Below are 22,941 nucleotides of genomic sequence, written 5' to 3'. Positions count from 1 at the left end.
TTTCTGCTGAGAATAGGCCATTTTGTCTTTTTTTGAAAATAGCCTGGCAGCATAACTCGAGGGTTTTTCAGTCTTTCGATATATGCATAAAAAGTACCTACACGTAACTTTTCAACATATAACATAAACATGTTATAAAAATCCAAAATTTTCTTTTCAAAAATAATACTTTGCTAAATACATTTTTTTATGGTATCGTAAAGCTAAATCATCATTTTTAGGACTTTTTTTTGAATACATTAACATTTTTTATTTCGGAAGTTTTCTTGGCAAGCTATACGTGTTCTCCATATACCTACTTCGTCAATTTCTCGAATCATACTATATAAATTTGCCCCATCACGTTTTATTACCCATAGGTCTTATAATTTTTCTTTGTTTGCAAATAATACTCAAAAACTCTGTTGTGACGCCACAATGAAAAATATATTTTTCTCTTATGAATTCAATTTTATAATAAGTAACTATTCCTTTTTGAATTTGTACGAAATTGAAAATCTTACTAAATATCTTGAAATAATAAAATTTCTTACCATTTGTACAAAATTGTTGTATGAGGGTAATGGTAATTCGCTGTCAAATAAGCCTCGTTTAGGGTTTTACGAGTTTCCTTCGATGGTCTAGTAAAATAACTATCGCCATTTCTGTTTTGACCTTTCACGGGAGGGGGGGGGGGTCTAGATTAATTTTGGCGAAATGTTGATTTTTCTCACATTTTTGGCTCATTTGAGTTTCTAAAATTCACCCAAAACTGAAAAATGCCCTTGAGCTGAAACTTCTATTGGTAAGTAGGCCAACGTATGGGGGGGGGGTGTTAATAATTGCATGTTTCGTGAATTTGTTTTTGTTTTCAATTCAAAAATAGTTCTCCTAGTTAATACAGCTTCATTGTAAGCATAGTTATCTACTTACTTTTCCATCTTAATCTCCACATAAGATAAAGTGGGGCTTGAAGCACGAATCAAAAATTAAAAATGGATGAAAATACCTTACAAAAAAAATTCAATTTTATAAAGTTTTGTACTCGTAGGTACTCAAAAAACAAACATTGACATCAACACATATTTTACTTGTGAGCACCATAACTTGTGAAAAAAATCCGTTGGCTCTTCGATCAAAATCTCGTTGATAGAAAAAACACTATGCACGTACTTGAAAAAAATAAGCTTTAAACGATCGAATATCGATATATGCGTAATGAGCAAATTTTACATGGCAAATAAGTATTACATTCTAATAAAGATAAACACATTGAAACTTATACACCAGAAAGCACATCGAATGCATTTTCAAAGTGAAAACTTTCCAACTTAAACTTATAAACTTTTAGATGAACTTTGGCGCTTGTTCAAAGTTGAAGTTGTCTTCAATACACTCCCGAAGAAATTTATCCAACAAAAAATTTTCAGTTCAAGTGTTTATATCTTGACCTGGGAATTTCTTTGAAATATTCCCATTTCAGTATACTTAGTAATAACAAAAGGAATCGTAAAGCTAATTTTGGCAACAGCGAAACATCTTCTTTGCGCGCAAATTCACCCGAATTTCATTTAATTTTCTCGAAATTAATTATTTTTTTGGTATTAATTTATAAGACTGAATGTACTTACAATACGGGTATGGTGTAATCATAAAACTTGACGAGTTCTGCAACTACCGGGCTAGATATAGTCATAAATTATCAACGATTTCTTAAAAGAATAATTCGCGTACTTTTTTTTCAAGCAAAAGTGCAGAAATCTGGAATGAAGAAAGCTAAGAAAATGAAAAAACACAATAAAATTCTTGTATGGAATTTGTCTCAAACAACTTGTACGCTTCTTTTGTCGCTTTTTCTCAGAAATTAGAATAATTTCGCGTCGCGTCGTCGATGTTCTGCTAGCTTTTTATAGGGTAAACGTATTCGTTTTATCTGTCCGTATTCGTGTATTTGTTGCTTCGAGTACAATGATGTGAAATTTTCAAAAGCGTTTCAACGTTCAAATTAATCTTTAAAATGATATTTGAAAAACTCTTTTTTCAAAAAAAAAATTTAGGTACTCGGTGTAAATATCTTGTGACAAATTGCTTGTGAAGTAGTAATAAATGACATGGTGCTAATTTCGATGGGAAACCAACAATAAAGTTGTTTATTTTGTTTAAAATTTGAATTAAATACGTATAATTAATGTTTTTAAAGACCTCATTAGGTACAATTTGTACAAAAAATTGGGTGAAAATACTGAAAAATGCGATAGGATGAAATCATAAACACTTGATCACAGAAATTTCAAAAATTCAGGTGAAAAATATTTTCAATTCGTGTGCTAAGTACATATTTAGATGAAATCAGCTCTTCATAAATACACAATGAAAAAAATTCTTCAAAAATTCGATTTCAGCTTTCATGATTTCTTTTTTGACCCAGTCAAATCGTAATAATACGTAATAATCCACCCATGAAAATTCAGCAGCCATTCCTTTGATAATTTCATTAAGTATTGATTCATTATTATTCATCCTACATTACCCATAGGTAATTAAAAAATTCAAAAAAAAAATGCTCACACAAAACATGGGACATCCATCTAAGTCATGCAATAAAATTTAAATATATCGTACAAAGGCACAATTGTCAACTCGTTTATATTTTCAGTGCAAAGATAAAACATGAAATATGCTATAAACTACCACGCCTATACGACATTTTTTTCCGTCGACCACATAAAGTGAACTCAAATTTTACGGTTTCGTTGAACAGTTCTAACAACGTACGTTTGTGCCGGAGAACGATTACTATGTACTCGGATAAAGGAAACATAAATTTTTGATAACGGAAAAACAGAATAGCCTCGTCAAAAGCCGGAAACTTTTCGAAAATGGTTTCGATAAAAAAAAATTACAACTCATTGTTATTTTTAATGTCGCGTCGAATCGAATCGTTTGTTTGTTTGTTGTTTTTTTTTTTTAGATCACTTTCTTTTCTTCTATATTTTACTTCCTGAGATACTTTTTACCTGTCAGCGTCATATACTTGGTACGAGAAGAGTTTACAATACACACCTATGATAAATTATTTGCATCTTACTTGCAGGTGATACTCGTATGTATTTTATTTACAATTTATTACAGACTTCACAATTTGTATTAGATGAGCGTGACAGGTTGTAAAAGTGAAGAAAATATGACGGTTTCGAAAATCTATAGGTAAGTAATTAAAGTACCAAACTACAGAAAATCAATTTTGAGAAAATATATGATTATTTTTTTGGCAAAAAGTAAGTACATACGTACGTATAAGAAATACTTTGCCTGAACTTTCATCAAGCTATCAAATATTATTTCAATGAAATTCTTCGAATGTCTTCAGCAGACTGACTTTCTATATTACATACTTTTTTCTCGCATCGATACCAATTTTTAATTTTTTGTACTTACGTGAATGCTTTAGAAACTAATTCAGAATTTCAAAAACCATAAATTGCTACAGATTACCACATAATAATTTCTAAATTTATACACAGCTTTTTTAGATTTTCTCAACAGAATGAACCAAAAAAATCTGTTTACATGAGAGTCCAATATTGTGGTAGATGAAGAATGGTTTGAAAATTGTTGAAGGTTCTTCAGACTTTTTATGATTATTTTTGAACTTTTTACCCCAAATTCTCTTCAAATTTTTCGAAAAAACTTTTAAAGAAGTAACAACCCCTCTACTATGATTAGGTAATTGTAGGTATTTTCGTGAAAAACATTAAAAATGATAACTGAAAGCAAAAGTATCCACATCGATGACTTTGACAAGTTTAAATATTTTTTCAAACGACTCTTTTTTGATTTTACAAAATTTTTCAAAAGTAAATTTTATGGTGAAATTTTACCAAGCCGTTCGATTCTGAAATCTGAACACCCCTCCCACTTCACCTCTCCACACCAAAATCAACTCACAAAAATTACATTAAAAAGGCGATGCTGTTTTTTTTTTGTTTTTTTTTTTTTTACAAAAGTTACACCCCAGCAAAAATATCAAAAATTCAACTGGAAGACCTTAAACGAGAATACATAGTCCAAAAATCTTATCACACGGATGAAATAATAAAATTGAAATAAAAATTAATAAATCATCGATGCTCTTCATTTTTTTTTTCATGTCATGTGTGAGTAAGTTAAATAGGTAGTGTAGGTAACATTGAAAAATATTCGTTTGAAAAAAGTTGGTAAAGTTTGAAGAAGGCTAATTATATCAACTGAATTCGTAACAAAAATTAATTTAAAAACTAAACTTTGTCAGTGCGAAGCAGTAAATACACATTTATATTGCGGCTCTTTCCAACACATGAATCATTAATCAAGACCAATATAAGCTCACGCTTTTTACCAACAAGCATGCAAATAATATAGGCCTGTGAAAGAGAGGAGAATATTCAAGCATGCGCAACATGTGGTCTATCGATAAAATAAATTTCAAGGAAGGATGCTTCGAAACGTTACCGGCTTCACGGGGATCGTCAATTTCTTGAATCGTTGATCACAGACTTGAAAAAATAAGTATATTTTAAAGGCAAATGAAATTGAAAATTCCAACACGAAATAACAATTAAATACGTAAATGAGACTTATTCTGATCGTAAGACACGTCTCTCGATAACGCTAATAAAAATATTTCATATTAGGGGGCTACGCCCCCAACCCCCGACTCGAGCCCTCCCTCCGCTCGGGCTGCTCGCATGACCCTCGCTTCGCTCGGGCTGCTTGCCTGATCTTCACGTTACTCAAGCCTCTTACTCTAGCCTCTTACTCTTGTTTTCCTACAATCATTGAATGAAAGAACCTTCAAGAAGTAAGTTTTTTGGATTTTTAACCCAGGTCCATTACTTCAAAAAATTTGAAAAAAAATACTTTGGTTCGAGCGTAACATTTTTCTAAAAAAATTTACATAGCACTACTTTCAGGTTTAAAGTACAATTAGCAGTTTGAAATTTTTTTTTTTTTGAGCTTTTTGGACAGCAATACTTAGTCTATGATTTTTTTTTTTTAAATCTAGGGATTCACCTTCCCAAAAAAATCATGATATTAGTTATTTCCCTTGGGATTTCCATTTTCTTGAAACTAAAATTACAAAGAAAGTACATATTAAAAAAACAATTTTTTTAATTTTTTTTTTTAGAAAAAAGTGAGGAAAAAATGAAAATCACAACTGCTGATTTTAAAATGTTGGTAAAGCCACTCAAAATCTTTTCACTTTTTCCTACATTTTTTTCACATTTTGAAAATCTGTAAACTTATGTTTTTTCCTATTTCACAATTTCCCAGGATACTTACCTATCCCATCACAAAATTATTCACTTATCAGAACAGGGATACCCTTTAATGATTTTTTTTGCATAACTGAAAATCAATTTCAACATGAAAAAAATTTTTAAAATTGTTTTTCCAAGTTCATCTTGAAAGGCAGACAAAATATTGTAAAATCTGATGTATCTAATATCACTATTCTATCCTTTCTGTGTTTCCTAACTCACCACCTCCCTGCCTCCTTCACTACCAAATGCAAATTCGGATTTACTGACGCATACAATGTATGCATGTAGGCCCATGTGATCTGGTTTTTGTATGAAATTGTGTACAATAAGGGCTGTGTTTGTTGCCTTATTCATAGATTTACGCGCGTGTCTGGTGTTGTGGAGTGTTTTAAAAAGGCAAAAAAACTATTGTATTGTAAAGTGATATGTAGGATGAAGAGGAAGAGGTGAGTTCTGTATTGTTGTAAGATACCACTGTCAGGTATTTCGCGAAAAACGCAACGTCGCTTCACTGGATTCAGCTGCATAAGTTCTCAACTTTCAACTCGCTCTAGAAGCTTTCCTAATTAACTTTTCAACGTTTTTAGATTTTTCCTGATAACCTGTTATCCACACCTTTCCACATCTAAAGTTTGAGCTTTCTAGCTATCATAGTTTCTCTAATAATTTCTATCACCCAGTAAGTAAGTAAGTAAGTAAGTAAGTAAGTAAGTAAGTAACATTCGGCGATATATATTTCGATGATGATATTCTGCACTCTCCCCTACACTTAACTCATACCCCTCTCAATCTACCTCACCGAAAAATAATGCAACAAGCATAAATTCCCTGAAGCAGTCATTTTTATTCATTCATTGCATTAATATTGTAAGCGTAGCTCGAAATGACTGGAGAAAACAAACCTTATCATCTCGAGGCACAAAAATAAACAAACCAAAAGAAAGAACCAAGCGAGAAATTGTTATCACATCGTTCGAGAGTTGTTAAGTACCAATTTTTACAAGTACTTATTTAAAAACGTATTCGACTTTACGACAACAAAATAACGTTTCAATTCTGTCTTACATTTTTATAAGTGGAAAAAAGCAGAGAATTGAGCTTAATGCTGCAGATGTTGTTTTTCTTCTTTGGAATTCTACTTTCTTGAAAAATTTCTATTTTAAGTTACTCATACTTACTTCAAATTTCGTATGTACAAAAAATTTATTGGTAGGATTTTTTCCTCGAAAACTGTCTAATTTATTTTTCAAATACGAATTCAAAAACTACTCGTGGATATCTACTTGAAACGTTGTAGTTTTTTTTCACGATTTCTATCGCAAATTAGATCAAAATATTGAGAATACAATATACTTAGAATAATGCCATAATAATAATATAATAATCAACCACAAAAGAAGATGGTTTTTCAAGTAATTTTTTCAAAACGACGTTGTTTTTACAAATTAATTCAAACAAAGCGAATTATTTGCACTTAATGAAGTTTAGACGAGCGCATTAGAATCCATTAAATAAACATGACAATTTGTAAAAGCGTCTCGAAGCATTAGAAAATTTTCTCAAGGTACGTACTTGAAAAAAATCTTGTTCGGGGTTTGTTCATTTTTGCCCCATTATACCGTATAAAAAATACCCAACCGTAAAATTTCATATAACATTAATTTCGCGTCGTTCAAATTGAATTTTTTCTCATAATAATTACTTACAACCGAGCATAATTTTTTCTCGGTCTGCACTTTAGCCGGCAGAATTTCTTAAACGCCATTTAATGCGAATCCACTTACAATAGATGGTAAAAGCATATGTCTTTTTTTTCAAGTTCGACAACCGTGATCTTTTAGCATATTCTCGTATTAGAAAAGCGTACAGGACCGAGAAGACATTTTAGGCCGCAGAAAAAACACCTAATGTATTCCACTTTGGGAAAATTCAATTTTGAATAACTTTTGTCATTACAATAAACTCGATAAAACCGCTTCCTAAAGAGTTATCAAGTTTTTGTGGTTGTTATTGTTGTTGTTTCTATTCTGCGAACGAAACTTTGTGCAACTCGGCACAAGGCGGTACAAAAATACGCCGTAAGTATATCCTTACGAAAAACGAAAAATTTTTCAACCGAAACTATTGTGAATTTTAACGTAGGAAAATTCCTATTAAATGAGTATACGTATAAATGTCGTGAAGTCTACGGACCAAAAGTAAAAAAAAAACATTATTTTTGGCTCGTCTCAAAAATTTTGTGTAGGCATTTTAGAAAGTTAATTTTTATTTACATATATTTTGACCACGTTTAAGAATATAGCAAAGGGAGAGAAAGGATCGATATAGCCGAACCACAAAAAAATTGAACTGATCGCTTTGGAATCAGAAACAATCTTATGCTAATTCAAATTCATTTTGAATTTGACCCAAATGGGGGCCTTTGTGCCCTTCAGAGACGTTTAGAACCCACATTGAAAATAAATTTGTTAAAAACGAGATTTAAAGAAGTCTCTTCTGCAATTTTTCGAATTTTCAAACAGTAGATCCATCAATTTTTATATTCATTATAAAAAGTTGAGCTTTCACTGCAAATGTTCTGTTGAAAAGTTTTCAAATTCTAAATATTGATTTCGAACGTTACGTTTACTCTATTTCAACCCCTGCAAAAGGATTTATCACAAGTTCACCCAGTCTTGAGACATTCTGGAGGCAAAGGGCGGAGAGATGACAGTGGTTATTATTTCATCTTCAATGAATCGATCAAAAAGAAATCATTAGGTATTTGTACCTACCTATTACTCAACAGAAAATGAGCTCACGTAACGCGTATTTACGGCAAACTGGTTATGCAATTTTAGTAACATCTTCGAGATACTTACTACGGTTTTCGTGGAATAGATACGAACTCACAGCTATTTTCCACTGTCTCTGTGATATACTCACTTATGAATCAGAAAATAAGTCCTTCTTAATTCAAAGTGATTCCCTCAGCTCACTAACTGCTATCCAGAATCTTTTTTCCGATCACCTTCTAATTCAAAATATTCATAAAACTCTATTTGACTTACAAAATTCAAACTTCTTCATACAGTTTATGTATGTACCCAACCACGTTGGAATCTTAGGAAATGAAATTGTAGATATTAATGCAAAATCTGCCTCCACCCTTTCTCTCCTTATATTTATTACAGCTGACGACCTCAAATCTATCTTCACCCAAAGCACACTTAAGAAATGGCAAAACTTTTGGTCCCCTCCAAACCACAAACAAGCTCTTTCAACATAAAAAATCAGTCCATCCTTGGAAAAACCTCTTCCACTTAAACAGACTTGAAGAAATCATTATAACTAGATTGAGAATTGGCCACACAAAAATCACACACAATCACCTTTATGAAAAGGCCCCAAAACCCACATGTCAGTTCTGCCTGTCAGAAGTTATATCTGTCCAACACTTACTATTTCACTGTCGCTTCTTACATCAGCACAGACTATCCCTACAAATAAGTAGATGAAAGATCCTTATTCATACCAGACGACCCTTCTGAAATTAAAAAATTCTTAGACCTAATTAAAAAACTTGACCTTACCAACTCGATTTAAATCTCACATGATGACGGGTGTAATAATCAAGTACAAATTACAAACACCCAAAAAAAAAAAAAAAAAAAAGATACAAAGAAGGCAACACAATTCGCTTTGTTATGTCGACTGAGCTGAGTTGAATTTCGATTTTTATCAGTCACCTTCTTATGTTGGTTCGATGTATCGATTTTTCAGAATGAGCTCCCACAATTGAAAGGGCATTCTTCCTCATTTGGGGGGAGGGGGGGGGGTAAGTAAGACAAAAAAAAACGAAATCGTGCGATATATCGAATATTATATGTACTCGTATTTTCAAATGAGTTGAACACGAATACCGCCTGATTATTCAGATTCAACTCATATCACCCTCTCCCTCCTCACCATGAATCAAGACTTTAAAAGAAGACCGAATGGTGTGATGTACTCAATGGTATTCAAAGCTGCTTATGACGAAACATTTCATTGAATTCTCATAAAAACTATTCAGACTGCAATAAAAAAAATAAAAATTGGCATAAAAATCATCAAAAATTAAGTATGTACAAAAACATTAAGTAGATATGTTTTAGTAAAATAGAGCAAAAAGTTGACGAAAACTAACAAAACATTAAAAACTATTAAACTGCAATAAAAAAAACTTGAAAGCTCAAAAATTGATGAAATATCCAGGAATTGAGACAGAAATAACAGAAGCACTTCACGAGCTGTTTTTTAAAAAAATATTTTAGCAATTTCTTATCAACTTTTGTTCGTTTCTAACTATTTCCACGGAATTAAACAATTTTTAAAACAAAATTTTTCATAAATTGTAAATAAATTTCAGTGATTTTGATGCCAATACTTATGTATCTATTTCTTATTTTGACACTTTATATGTAACTTTGGCAAACGTACATGTAGTTCGATTAGTTTTCCGTGACTTTCGGCAATTTTTTGGTTTTTAGGAACTTGACCATGACCAAGGCACCTTTAAAGTTGGCAATTCGTCATATTTAGGGCTAGGATTTTTATGCGCTAAAAAACTAAAAATATGCGCAATAACTCGTATGCGCAATAAAACCCCCCCATCATTAGGGGTATCAAAATACAGGATTGTAAAAGTAATAAGAAGAGCCGTTTGTTTCAGCTTTTTTAAAATTAATTAATAAACTAAGTTACAACATTCGAAGATGTAAATGAAAAAAATCACTAAGTAACAAAAATATGGAGATTTTTTTTTCATTTTCGAAGCTTGAAAAAGGTCAATATTTTTTTTCAAATAGTAACAAAATTGTGGAAATTCAGCAAAAATTCGTTGATGAAAGTGATTTTTAACCAGTTCTTGTAAAAATATGAGCTAATGACCTCAAATATGCAATTTTCAGCCATTTTTTAGCAAAAATATGCATTTTTATGCATTTATGGTCAAAATATGCAAAAATATGCGTTATATACTTTTGCATAATTATGGACTCAGAATTTCATGAATCACAAAGATAACTTGGATATGCGCTATCTAGTACAAAGAGAAAAAATATGCATAATTACATAAAAATCCTAGCCCTAGTCATATTAATATTATAGATTTTTAAAATTTTTAAATTTACAATAATTCACCAAAAATCCATAGATAAACTTTGAAATCTAAAATTCTATAGTTACAGAGATTTCTGAACATGCTGTTTCAAGTAGTTCCCTTGAAACAATATGCATTTAAATGACCAAAAAAAAAGTTTTGAAATGTTAATAATTTAATAAAATAAAGGAGCAGCAACGACCAATCGAAAAATTCTCAGCTATGAACCACTATCAACTCAAAAATCCTTTTTTTGGCTTCTTTCCAAAAATTTAGACCCCCTTCAGAACGATTTGAGCTCTTCAAAATGCATTGTATGTATTATTGTTTTTGAGGTAGAAGAAATTGCAAAAATGTAGGTTCATTGTCCTCTAGCACCTCTACCATCACACCAAGTTTCGAGTAAAATTGGTTGAAAACAGCTCAAAATTACGTTTACAGTCTGAAAGAGATGACTCTGGCAAAAACATTTTTCAAGTTCAGAATTTAAAAAAATGAATAAATAAAATGAAGAAATATCAGACATTCCGAAAATTCCTGAACACGGACTTCCGGAACCATAAAATGGATTTTTTTTGTAAGGTTCCACCCAAAATCTCAGAATGCTGATAGAGTGTGGAGGCCAAGCTACTTGTTTTTTTTTTTTTTTAGGAATGAATCACGCTAAAAATCAGAACTTCCGTAAAATTGATAAAAAAAAAGCGAAATTTTTTTGAAGCTTTCAAATAGACAAAGAGAGGAGGGAAGTGATAGACTTTTTCGATGTCACGCTTAATTTTTTTTTTTAGTAATGAGAAATACCAACCTACTCGTTGAACACCTTTTTCGCATCCAGGCTGTATATATTCTAGACGTGTGAAAAAATGAAACGATACGAAAAATAACCCATATGAATGAAAAATTTTCCCCTCGGAATTGCGTCTACGGTAGATAGGGTACCGTACATTTTATAGAAATTGGAGGGAAAAAATCACATCCATAGAAATCCCGGTCCCCTTCGTTAATTCGTTTCATCACAGAAATAGAAGGTAACGACAAAATTATTAATTTCCGTTCACGAGATCGACATCGGTATTAGTTTAATTTGCGCTAAAAAATATCTGCCAACGAATTTGGCTCTCTATCTCTCCACGAAAAAAAAATATAAAAAAATGAGGCGACGAAACCGCAGTAACAACCATTACAGCTGTCATTAAAAAACGACACTTGTTGGTCATATTACAAGTGAAATATCTATCGGTTGAAATCCCACATCCCACGTAATTTTGTATTCTCGTTACATTTCGAACGCAGACGTGAGAAAGCAGATACATTCGCTATTCAATATCACGATTAAAATTTTTTTTAAGGGATAGATACTCGATATATAGAGGGTACCCGTTGTACGTACGTACGTACGTACGTATACCTGCACAGTACGTTACACAACGACTTGAAGATGTTTTCATCTATATTTTTCAATAGATACTTTGTACAGTCGAACGATTCATATCTCATATTCCGCGATATTTTCAATTTAAATTTTTACATAGCAAAAAAATATTGAAAATGAACGCTCAGCTCAGCGCTCGACTCGTTGAAATATAGGTACCTATCTAGAATTCGCAACGTGAGGTAATTTAATTTTTTTAGGTAAAAACTCGATAACTACGGAGTATTTTTTAGGCAAACGGCGGAGAAAAAATCTGAAAAAGGTTTTTTATGTAAATACTCAATTCCACAGAACAAATTTTGTTATTTTCGATGCTGGTTATGTTTACGCGACAGCTCTTCGTTTACAACAAAAACTGTTATGGTATTTGGAATAACCTCTTTGAGAGGATAACACTTTTCTATGGGAATAAAAGTTTTAAAAATTCGCTTGTTCAACTTACGTATATAGAATCTATCGATGCGTCAACTTGTCGGATATATATTTGTTACGCAAATATCGCGCTCCAGTCGCGGACGTGTTTTTATAATATAGGTGTAGGGTAGGTACATACTCGTATATACGTAGGTGAGGTGTTTTTCAAAATGTAAAAAAATCATTTTTCAACCGTAGTAACTTTTTTCTTTCAACGCCGCGCCGCTGAGTAGTTACCTTATTGTACTATACTACGTAGTCGAGGGACATATTTAAAATCATCGTATGCATGTGACGAAATCGTAAAATATTTCAACGTATAATTTCGTCGCTTCGTTCGGTCATAAATGAAACGACGATATCAAGTACCTAGATATAAATATTCGTGGAAATCTATTTAACCCACTAATTAACTCTCGTATAGACGATACGATTTTAATACGTAATAAAAGTCGACGTTTCTTTCTGGTTCGATAAAAAAAAAAGAAAAAAAAGAAAAAAAAAGGTAGTTTTATGTACACGATAGAGTTACACATTTGAAATTGCAATTAACCGAGCAAGTATACGATATCGTTTCGCACAATCTATGGTGTTTCAATTTATCCGTGAAATTAAAATCATATGTTAGCAACGTGTTTGTATACCTAGCATATAACAACAGCACCTTTTCTTTATGGTATGTATGAATTGTCTCTGTATACTAACAGTCGAGTATACACAACTTACCTAAGTATATTTGTATGTACTTTTGTGGAAAAACCACATCCACATTTTCAAGAAAATATGTGACCCGCTCTGACAAAACCGACCATTTCGACAAAATTTCAAAAAATGTTTTTTTCTCAAAAATCTGATCTTTCAACCCTTAAAACTCATTTTAAACATCATTATTTTGGACACTTTTTTTTGTCGAAACGGTCGGTTTTGTCAGAGCGGGTCACATATGTATTTAACTAACATATACACTACAGACTATAAACATTGACGCGCGTATTTCGCCCCCCCCCCCGACTGCTGGCTTGTCGCCCGAATGCGTGTGTACAACTTTACGACGCGTGACATCTGTCACGAATTGTGTCACATCTGTTAAAAATCATAATGTACTGATTTAAACTTTATAATTAAATTTGTTCGATGACGTGAAGAAACCATGTTCGGTATTCCAGGGTGCAAATCAAATTTCAACGTGGTAAACTGAATGCCACATATACCGCTTTGGAATTAAAATAATACCGTGCACGAATCAGTCACACATATGCGGCAACTGCAAACCTAAGACTTCATAACGCGATGACGAAATCATTTCCATTCATAATCACCGTGTTAATGAATGAAATTTACCCAAAACGAGTTTGACTAAAGCAGATTTTTTCAGAGGGAACGTGAGGAGAGGGGTCGTCTCTTCAAACAATGCTCCAAGTTTTAAGGAAGCAACGTCGAAAATGTTAATAGATTTGCATAACCAGTTCGCCGTAAATGCAGTAACACCTCATAACACAACATACTTACTGGACAAGTGAGTAACAGGCCGATTTGTTGTTTTAAAATTGCGAAAGGTATAAAATTTTTGCAGTATTCCATCGAAAGTGAACCTCTCCCTGATCCCCAAATTACCATACACATTTTTGAGATCGAATTGTGAAACTGATTCAAAGGTTCCCAAAGTTGTGAAAATTGAGCACCTCAGTTGTCATCTGCTGTAGCTCATAAGTTCTGACCGAAAGAGGATGGGGGATGGTTGTGGTCTCAAATAACTCCTTAGACCGCTCTTGAAACGTCAATCTGCAGCCACTCCCATCCAACGTCAATTTAAAAATACATATATAAAATGTTATAAGATTTTCAAAGATGCGTAATTTTTTGCCCTAACGTCAATACCTGACCAAATAGGCGATATGGGAGGATTTGAAAAAACACACTGTTGTAGAACTACATTTAAGTCTAAAAAAATTGTATTTCTAACCAGGGTGTCTACTGAAGCCAAAAAAGCAAATTTCTCGCTTTTTTCTCGTCTTTTTCTTGCATTCTTTCGTGCTGTTTTCTTGCTTTCAAACGTAAAATTTTGTATCCTTCCACATATTTACTCATAGGTAATCTTCGCTAACCCCCTTCCCTCCAAAAAAGGGATTTTCTCAAAAATTTATTTTTTGAAGCAAGGAAATGCTTTTAATTTTCAGATGGAAAAAGCAAAATCTTAAACTTGATAACTAAAACCAGTCATTTGAATGAAAATGAACATTCAGAGTACCTAACGAGTGACGAAATTACCTAATAAAATGAATTCAATTCAATTCAAATATGAAAATGGTAACAAATAAAAAGTGAACGCAGAGGAGGATCAAAGTCGTGTTATATTGAGGGGGGGGGGAATGATGTATCATGTCATTTTTCCAACAAAAAATTGTGATTTTTCCGACATTAATCAACATTTCAACATGCTAATAAACATCAGTGGCGTTTACAGGATGAATTCATGGAGAGAGTTTATATTTTTACATGCGTATGATGGAGGGGGAGACCAAAGCCAGATTTTTAGACATGAAAAAATAAAATCGACATTTTAGGTAATTTTCCAAAAACCCTTCATAATGAACGATTATTTTCTTAAAATGAAGGTAAACTCAGTGGCGTAGCCAAGGGGGGGCGAAGGGGGCCATGCCCCCCCTTGCGAGCGAAAATTTGAAAGAAAACATGCAAAAATGGACGTTTTTTTGTTGTTTAGACTCATTTTTTCTAAAAAATTTCGCTCGAGCAGTAATTTTGCCTTGATTTTCATAATATCACCACACATCACGAAACATTTCCAGAAAATTATGTACCCTTCATTTTGATTTTTCATGCCTAAAAATCTGGTTTTGCCCCCTCCTTGAGAAAATCTTGGCTACGCCACTGGGTAAACTTACTGCAGTGAAAATTTTTCGAAAAAATTGGTCCAAAAACGAAAAAACGATCATTTTGTACGTTTTATTTTACATTTTCACCGACGCACAATAAATTTTGAAAAGTTGGTGGTTCTGTTCAGGAAAAAATTAAAAATTCACACTTTTCAAATGGTTTGGGTATAACGAGTATTTCTGCAATTTTCCAATCCAATTACGCAAGTAGGTAGGGGGGTCACCAAAACCTTTGCTATTTCATTTTTTTGGTTTTTAAACTTACTTTGAGCGCTTTCAATAAAACTACTGTCACACTTTTCAAAATATGCAAATTGATCCTTTAAAAATTACTTAAGGAATAAGCTCTGCCTGGGCGAAGCAATGGACAGAAAATTTTTAGGAGATTTTTGTGATTTTCCATTTGCGAAATGAGAAGTTCTAAGAAGCTGGAAAATTTCAAATTTGGAGCTTTTGTAGGGAGGATAAGAATTGAAATATTCCAAGTTCGATAGGAGAAAAATAAGGCTTTTTGATGAAAAGTAAGGCAAAAGCAGGACATCAGGACGCATAAGCAAAAAGAACGACAAAAGCATCACTCGCAAAATCAGCAGCGCTGTTAATACACTCTGCTTATTATTAATTCGAAGGCGCTGGATTCTAAGTTTTAATATTCATTTATCCCAATCAGTGCGTCATTTTCATGCTGCATATAAATTCAAGTACATACCTACGAGTACATAATCAAAAATATGTAATGAACACCCAAAACTTGGAAAATGCTTATAATCGAACATCTAATATTGTAAGCGGTATAATTTCAGATTTTTCAATCATTTCTTCACATAGGTACCTACTTGACCATGATACGCTACTTCCCCTCCTATCGTTTCCCCTTCATTCAATCTTTTAAGCATGATTACCTATAATCAACAATTGAAATATAAACTTTTTAAATTTTTCGGGCTTCTCCGATTGTTGCTCTTGATTATAGTATCGGTATTTCATACATAAAAATGAATGGTAATTTTTCACGATATTGGCAAGACTTACAAAGAAACCCTGAAGCGTTAAATTTGCGAGAAAAAAAATGTCTCGCTTACTCTAACCTGTTTTTCTGCGACAAGATGAAATTTTACCTTATTATTATAGATGAAAAGAGATTAAAAACTTTTTGATACAGTCATTTGCCAAATAGGTCAAATATATAAGTAATATTAGAACGCGTTGAAAGCAAAAATTTCGACGGAAAGTGTAAATCAAAAGTTTTTTTTTTTTTATCCAATGCACAAAAGTTTAAAAAAACTTTGTAAAATTGAGCAGTAGCGAAAGTTCGACGTTTAAATATCCAAAAGTCGGAATACTATGGGCTAAACTTCGATCCAGTGTATTATTTCGCAGGCTTTTCATTATAGCCATAATTTTATAACTATGTACGTTATTAGTAACAAAGTGGAACTTTTAAAAGTACAAATGAAAATTGTTGAATGGAGTATTTTTCGAGGTCTCCTTCAACTTTCGGTTACAAATTGATTTGGTTATCGAAGGCTCGACTCGATTTTGTGGTTAGCTTTGAGTGATTTGTACCAGCTAATGAAGTAGTAGAGCACGAAAATGGCTTGTTAATTTATTTTCGCAGGTAATTTATGTTTAAGAAAAGCAAAGTAATTGATTCGGCGAGAAAGTTTCGAGGATGGAGGTGCGAACTTGTTAATTTTGGTAATGATTATAATCATGTCGAAGACATTTTTTATTTACTTACCAAAATATTGAAAATTTTGAAAATGTAGAGTGATATGCAGATTTACAATGTCTATGTGTTTTTTTTTTAATATTTGAGTTATCGGTGCATCTTCCAGCCACCAATTTTGAAAAATTTAACGAACCTGGGTACCTCAATAAGAGCTCTAATAGAAAAAATGCGCAAATATTAGCGTTGAAAAACATTCGATATTTCACCATTAGAACCATGTCACCGTCATTTCTGAAAAAAATTCTGCAGAAAAAAAATTAAGCCTACTTCGAGCCCCTTAAAAATTCATATCACTCGAGTAGGTAGTATATCAATTTAATTTCAAGATTTTGGCGAAAACCATACCCATGCTTCGCGTTTAAAAGGTGTTAAAATACACTGGCAAACGGTAAATACATATTTTCCAATATACCTATAACTTTATTGTTTTGGGTGAAAAATAATATGAAGTGTGAAATAATAAATTATTCGATAACTAGTGAGAGAAAAACAGGAAATGTATACGCAAATTTGACACAAGAATGATGAATTGTTTGAAAAATATGTTATGACATGCATATACGAGTATAGTCTCGCCTTGAGAAGTATCGAAATAAAAGTCATATTTTTCGAGTTCTCGTTTTTAAAAAATTGATTTTCCCAAACAGCCGAATACGAAAAGATTGATACGAGTTTGCAGTATACGAGTATAACTGTACGAGTACGATACTGTGGTAATTTTTTTTTATCATCATCGTCGGATGATCAGTTTTGTGAAAAGTTATCAAAAGCTGACAAGTGCCGGTATCTAGTGGTATATTACCGAATCAATAATATTATTCTCGCAATTATGATAGTGTATCGAGAAAGTGTAATATGCATGCACAGCCAAGACGAGCAAGAGGTTTAAATTTTTGATAGCTGTATCACATGTGTGCTACACATTGTTCTAAATATTGCTGCGGTAACCGCATAGTACTTATTCTTGAACGTACGAGTATACCTACGAATACGTATTTTAGCAGCATTGCAGATCGAGTAGTAAAGTTCTTATTTTTTTTGTTTAAAATGAAATATTGGACCATTAGAACTTATTCGGCATTGTATATAGGTTGAAAGTCAGTAAAAGCTTATACGATGTATGGGTGACGTTTAAAGCACATATCGTATTAATAATTTCGTTGCTGGCGTTACGTTACGTTACTCCCGCACAATATTACAAACTCGACCGTACGTTTTAAAAAATAATTCATAAGAAAGTAAATAAAAGTCTAGGCTGAAATTTATCGCGGTGACATTAGGAAAAGTTGGCATTTTTTATGCTAAAAACATTTAGCATTATTTTTCCATACAATTCTTCATATTTCTGTACAACTTGAAGAAGGAAAAGGCTTATGTCTCTTGGTGGTTTTGATTTATTAAAAGCAATAAATGTTGAGGGTAATAAATTTCAAGTGGAAATATGTTTGTTTTTTCCCTTTCGAACGGCGTAAATATAGTTCTCAAAATGATATGGTACCACAATGAGCGCCAATACATTGCATATACTTACATACATACTTAGGTTAGGTACCTAATACAGAATACGTGCTGCGATGCGATATGATGCATCTACCTATATTATACTTCCTACACAGTATATATGTTAGGTACCAAGTCCGAAATTGTACAATTCGGGGATAGTACAGCCAATTTTGTACCATCTCCGAAGTGTCCGGACCAAGCGTGAATATTACTTTTTCATCGGGCTTTGTTCGTACCATGCCCGGAGGGTCCGGACAAAGTGTTTGACTTGGTACAATTTGTGTTGTGCAAAGTCCGATATAAAGTTTTATAATGAAGGAATTCGAATTTCATGCCTTTATTCAAAAATTCAAACCTTGACATTTTATTCAAGTACAAAACGAAGGCGTTTTATTTTTTGATTTATAAATTTTCAAAAGCTTTTGCACTCGCATTTACCTATTTTATTATTCCAAAACTGAAATTTTTTAAAATTTATTTTTAAAATTTTTCAAATCTTAAAACCAGAAAAATTATCTTTTTGCATCTAAAAATAATATAGGTACCTCCTATTGGGATAAGCCAATTATTTAGTTCTTGAATTAGGAATTTTCGAGAGCTTCTGCCCTCGCTTCGCACAGTTTCATCAAAATCGGTTCAACCGTTCCTGAGAATTTTTTTTTTTTAAAGTTCAATTTTAAATGAATTCGTGTGCCAAGTCATTACTTAAAATACTTAAGTACTCGTACATATGTGAAAAATCCGAATGAGGTGAAAATTTGCACATAAAATTTAATTACTCAGCAACGGCTGAACTGATTTCGATGAAACTTGAAATCTCACTAGGTTTGCTCGATTCCTATCAAGTAGGTACTAATACGACCCTCAATTTTTTGTGAGTCATTCATGAACGAATTGATCAATTTTTTGAAAGAACCATTCGCCAACGAATCGATCAATTCTCTAATTTATGAATAAATTCGTTCGCGAATGAGTCACTAATACGAATCAAATCGTTCGTGAATGATTCACAAACAAATGTCAATTCGTTCGCGAATGATTCAGAAAAAGTAATTCAATTCGTTCGCGAATGATTCAGAAAAAGTAATTCAATTCGTTCGTGAATGATTCATTGAAAATTGAGTAAATGAATCGATTCGTTCGCGAATGATTCACTTGTACGATTCGATTAGTTCGCGAACGAGTCACTTGTACAAATTTATTCGTTCACGAACGAGTCACTTATACGAATCAGTTCGTTCGCGAATGAATGTTTAAATAAAAGTGAATCAATTCGTTCGTAAGAAATTTTTATTTTACGAAAAGTCGGTCTTCTCACGCTCAATGCGTGAGAGTTTTTTTTTCTTGAGAAATGAGCATAGCAATATTTGAATCTTTAAAAATTCCCCAAAAATCAACAAATTAATTTCAGCACCCGAAAATTTTGCTGAGGTGTATTTTAGAATCATCTTTAAATTTCTTTTTATTCGGTTCAATATTTATGGAATAAAGGGATGTAAAATTTGAATTCATTCATTATAAAACTACATTTCGGACTTTGCACAACACAAATTGTACCAAGTCGAACACTTTGTCCGGACCCTCCGGGGATGGTACAAACCAAGTCCGACGAAAAAATAATATTCACGCTTGGTCCGGACACTTCGGAGATGGTACAAAATTGGCTGTACCAACCCCGAATTGTACAATTTCGGACTTGGTACCTAACATATATACGCTCACTGGTCGCTAGATAAATACGTACTTACATACTTACACTGCATGTAATAATGGTAGATTATTTATGAATTGACGATACGATAATTACATATACAGTTGGTGGTTATTCGGAATCGTTAAAAATTCCATTTGCATACGTTATTTACCTTTGCATAAATACGTTCGGCCAGAGAAAGGTATTAAGGTGAATAAATGCTAAGCCTTTTCTATTGGCTGGACCAGGACATAGGTGAGTGTTCGTGCGTTGCGAAACTAAATTACGAAATAATACCGCTAGATTAACGTTTTGAAGAAAATCCACATTGCTGCGGGTTTCAAACGTGATATAATTACAATCTATTAGAATATTCTATTTATAGTTCGATAAATCCATGACGGGTTTTACCACGTCAGATAATTGTGTATAGGAGAGATGCATTTGTTGCAACAAAATTTCAACCAGCGGAGAATTCAGATATCTACTTTTGCAAAAATGAAGCACCTATACCTATCCATTATTCTCAAGTTGAGAGCGTATAATTTCAATTCGTTAGCGTAATTCGAGAAATTTTGATTCCACAAGTGGAATATCAACAAGCATCAATCTGGTAAAATAAAGTAAAGTAAGATTCACTTCTTTTTTTTCGTAGAATTCGAAGAACTATTAAAAATACTCGGTAGTTCTTTCAGACCAAAAATCGTTCAAATCATGACCATAATTTTTTGAGTTCTGAATTGAAAAATGGCTTCATTTAATTTTAATAAAAATTTCGTTTGATACCACGTTTAAAAATATTTTAGTGGGGAAAAAAATGTTTGAAAAATGTTGCTCTCCGGTAAAAATGTTGTCGGTATCCATAAGTAAAAATCTTGCCAAAATTGAAAAAATGAAAAAAATGTGATGAACAATGTCTGCATTACAATCCTTTTGAATGCATAATTCATTTTTGAGAAAAAAAAAAACCTTGGTCCTACGAGCAAAGTTGGCTCCAGCAAAAGCATCTCATTATGCCCCTTGCAAAAATTAAAAAAATGAAATTTTAATTTTTCTATTTCAACGCCAGAATTTTTCTGAATAAGTCTTTTTCAAAGAAAACCACACACCTGGTCTCCCGCAGAAAAAATTTCAAAAATTGCAAACAAAAAAATAAAAAAATAACGTGGTAAAATATCTTTTTTCAAATTAGTGTTCAGTTTTTGTATCCACCGCTATAAATAACATCTCTTATTGATTAAAAAAAAAGAAAAAACTTTCCGAGCACTAAACTCTATCGTAAAAGTTCAACTTTTTCTAATTTTACTTGCAATGACAATTAACACTGAGAGTAGTCGTCTACTTAATTTGATCTTCCATTTCATTTTTTGATTTTTTTTAATTTTGTGGGGCTCAAAACAGGAAATTAACAATAACTCAGGGGATCACGGAAGATTCCTTTTTTTTAAAAAGCGTTATTTATAAGAATTTTGATACAGAAATAGACACTTTCTCATAGGAATTTTTTCATCACATTTTTTTGATTACTTATTCCCATATGGAGAGCTTTCACTTTCAGTACCCCTTTTTTATGTTAAATAATAAGGGAGGAATTCCAACCAATATAAAAGCATTTGAACCAGAAAAGGCTGAATCAAAAGATCATGAGAAAAAACATCACAAGTAAAAATTTCAGACACTCGATTACATTTTTCGTTTTTTGAAGAATTTTTGAAGATCAAAGAGCCAAAAATACAAAACCATCAAAAGTTCGTCAAATTGCCTCCGAAAACGATTTTTATTATGCAACCTAGCTATTTTCGGTCTCGTCGAGTCGATTAAAAATTAACTCAACCCGTTTTGAGCAGTTACGGAGCCTCTAGTAGGGGTTTTTTGAAAGTTAAATTTCTACAAAATAATTACAGTTGAAAAGTTGAGGTTTATTTGTGATCTGTCACGAGAAAACCAGGTTAGTATCCAAAAAGTCGATTTGTTTTTTTTTTATGGATATTGGTAGTACTCAGTGTGCAGAAATGAATCCGCCTGTGGTGGTTAAAACGTTCGCGAACGATTATTTTGACCCTAAATTCAAGGTTAAAAAATAGAGCGACTACAAAAAAAGTTTGAAAATTTTTTTGTGATTTTCTTGAAAAGTATGTTCTGGGGAGTCAATATGCAAATTTTTGGGGCAATCGGCCCACAATTGGAGGATTAGTGCCATTTTATTGAAATTTGAATGAGGCTTAAGCTGGAAAAATCAACTCTTTTCACCTTGAACAAGTTTTTGAAAAAAAAAGTGCAAAACTCTCCATCCTACGAAAACCAGCAGGGAAAAATAATTAAAAACGACTAAGCTCCGGTACTGGCGCGAAATTTGAAAAAAAAGAAGAAATCGATTTAGGGAAATTTCGATTATCGGCCTTTGGCAACCCTGATTTTGAAAAAAATGTCAGGTTATGTTGGCACCCCTAGTGGCCAAAAGTTTCACGGACCTACGAATCATAGATCGCCGAACATTAGATTCAAAACTTCAAATGCCCGTCCTGTAAAATTTACATTTTGGATAAACCTGGTTTGCTCGTGACAGATCACATTTTTATACCTTAATTTCAACGTGCTGAGTTGATAAAAAACCGTTTCAAACTGTTCTGGAGCCTCCAGCAGACGTGATTGGTACTGGTTAACACGCCATTTTTGGGTATAAAATTTGAAGGAAATTTCAACTTTCAAAAATTTGCTGTATGCTCCAGAATTGCCGAAAATGGTTTGGAACCGATTCCAATCGATGGGGGGGGGGGGGACTCGCCAAATTTCAGTTTTCTATATAAATTATTATATCGGCGGAAATTTTGATTTTTTCACATTTTTGGCCCAAAGTATATCATCAAAA

At 32.6% G+C, this 22,941-nt stretch overlaps 1 protein-coding gene and 1 long non-coding RNA gene across 2 annotated transcripts in view; one reads left to right on the top strand and one right to left on the bottom strand.

The window, feature by feature from the left end:
• LOC135835935 (5-hydroxytryptamine receptor-like) overlaps positions 1-22,941 on the top strand; it is a 185,029-nt gene that overhangs the window by 88,445 nt on the left and 73,643 nt on the right. The gene's annotated exons all lie outside the window — the stretch shown is intronic.
• Positions 1-22,941, bottom strand: part of LOC135835940 (uncharacterized) — a 167,614-nt gene that overhangs the window by 76,195 nt on the left and 68,478 nt on the right. The window lies entirely within an intron of this gene.

The sequence above is a fragment of the Planococcus citri genome, chromosome 2, assembly GCF_950023065.1.
Source record: "Planococcus citri chromosome 2, ihPlaCitr1.1, whole genome shotgun sequence".
In the NCBI taxonomy this organism is placed as follows: Eukaryota; Metazoa; Arthropoda; class Insecta; order Hemiptera; family Pseudococcidae; genus Planococcus; species Planococcus citri.
This window is presented reverse-complemented; position numbering and strand designations above follow the sequence as displayed.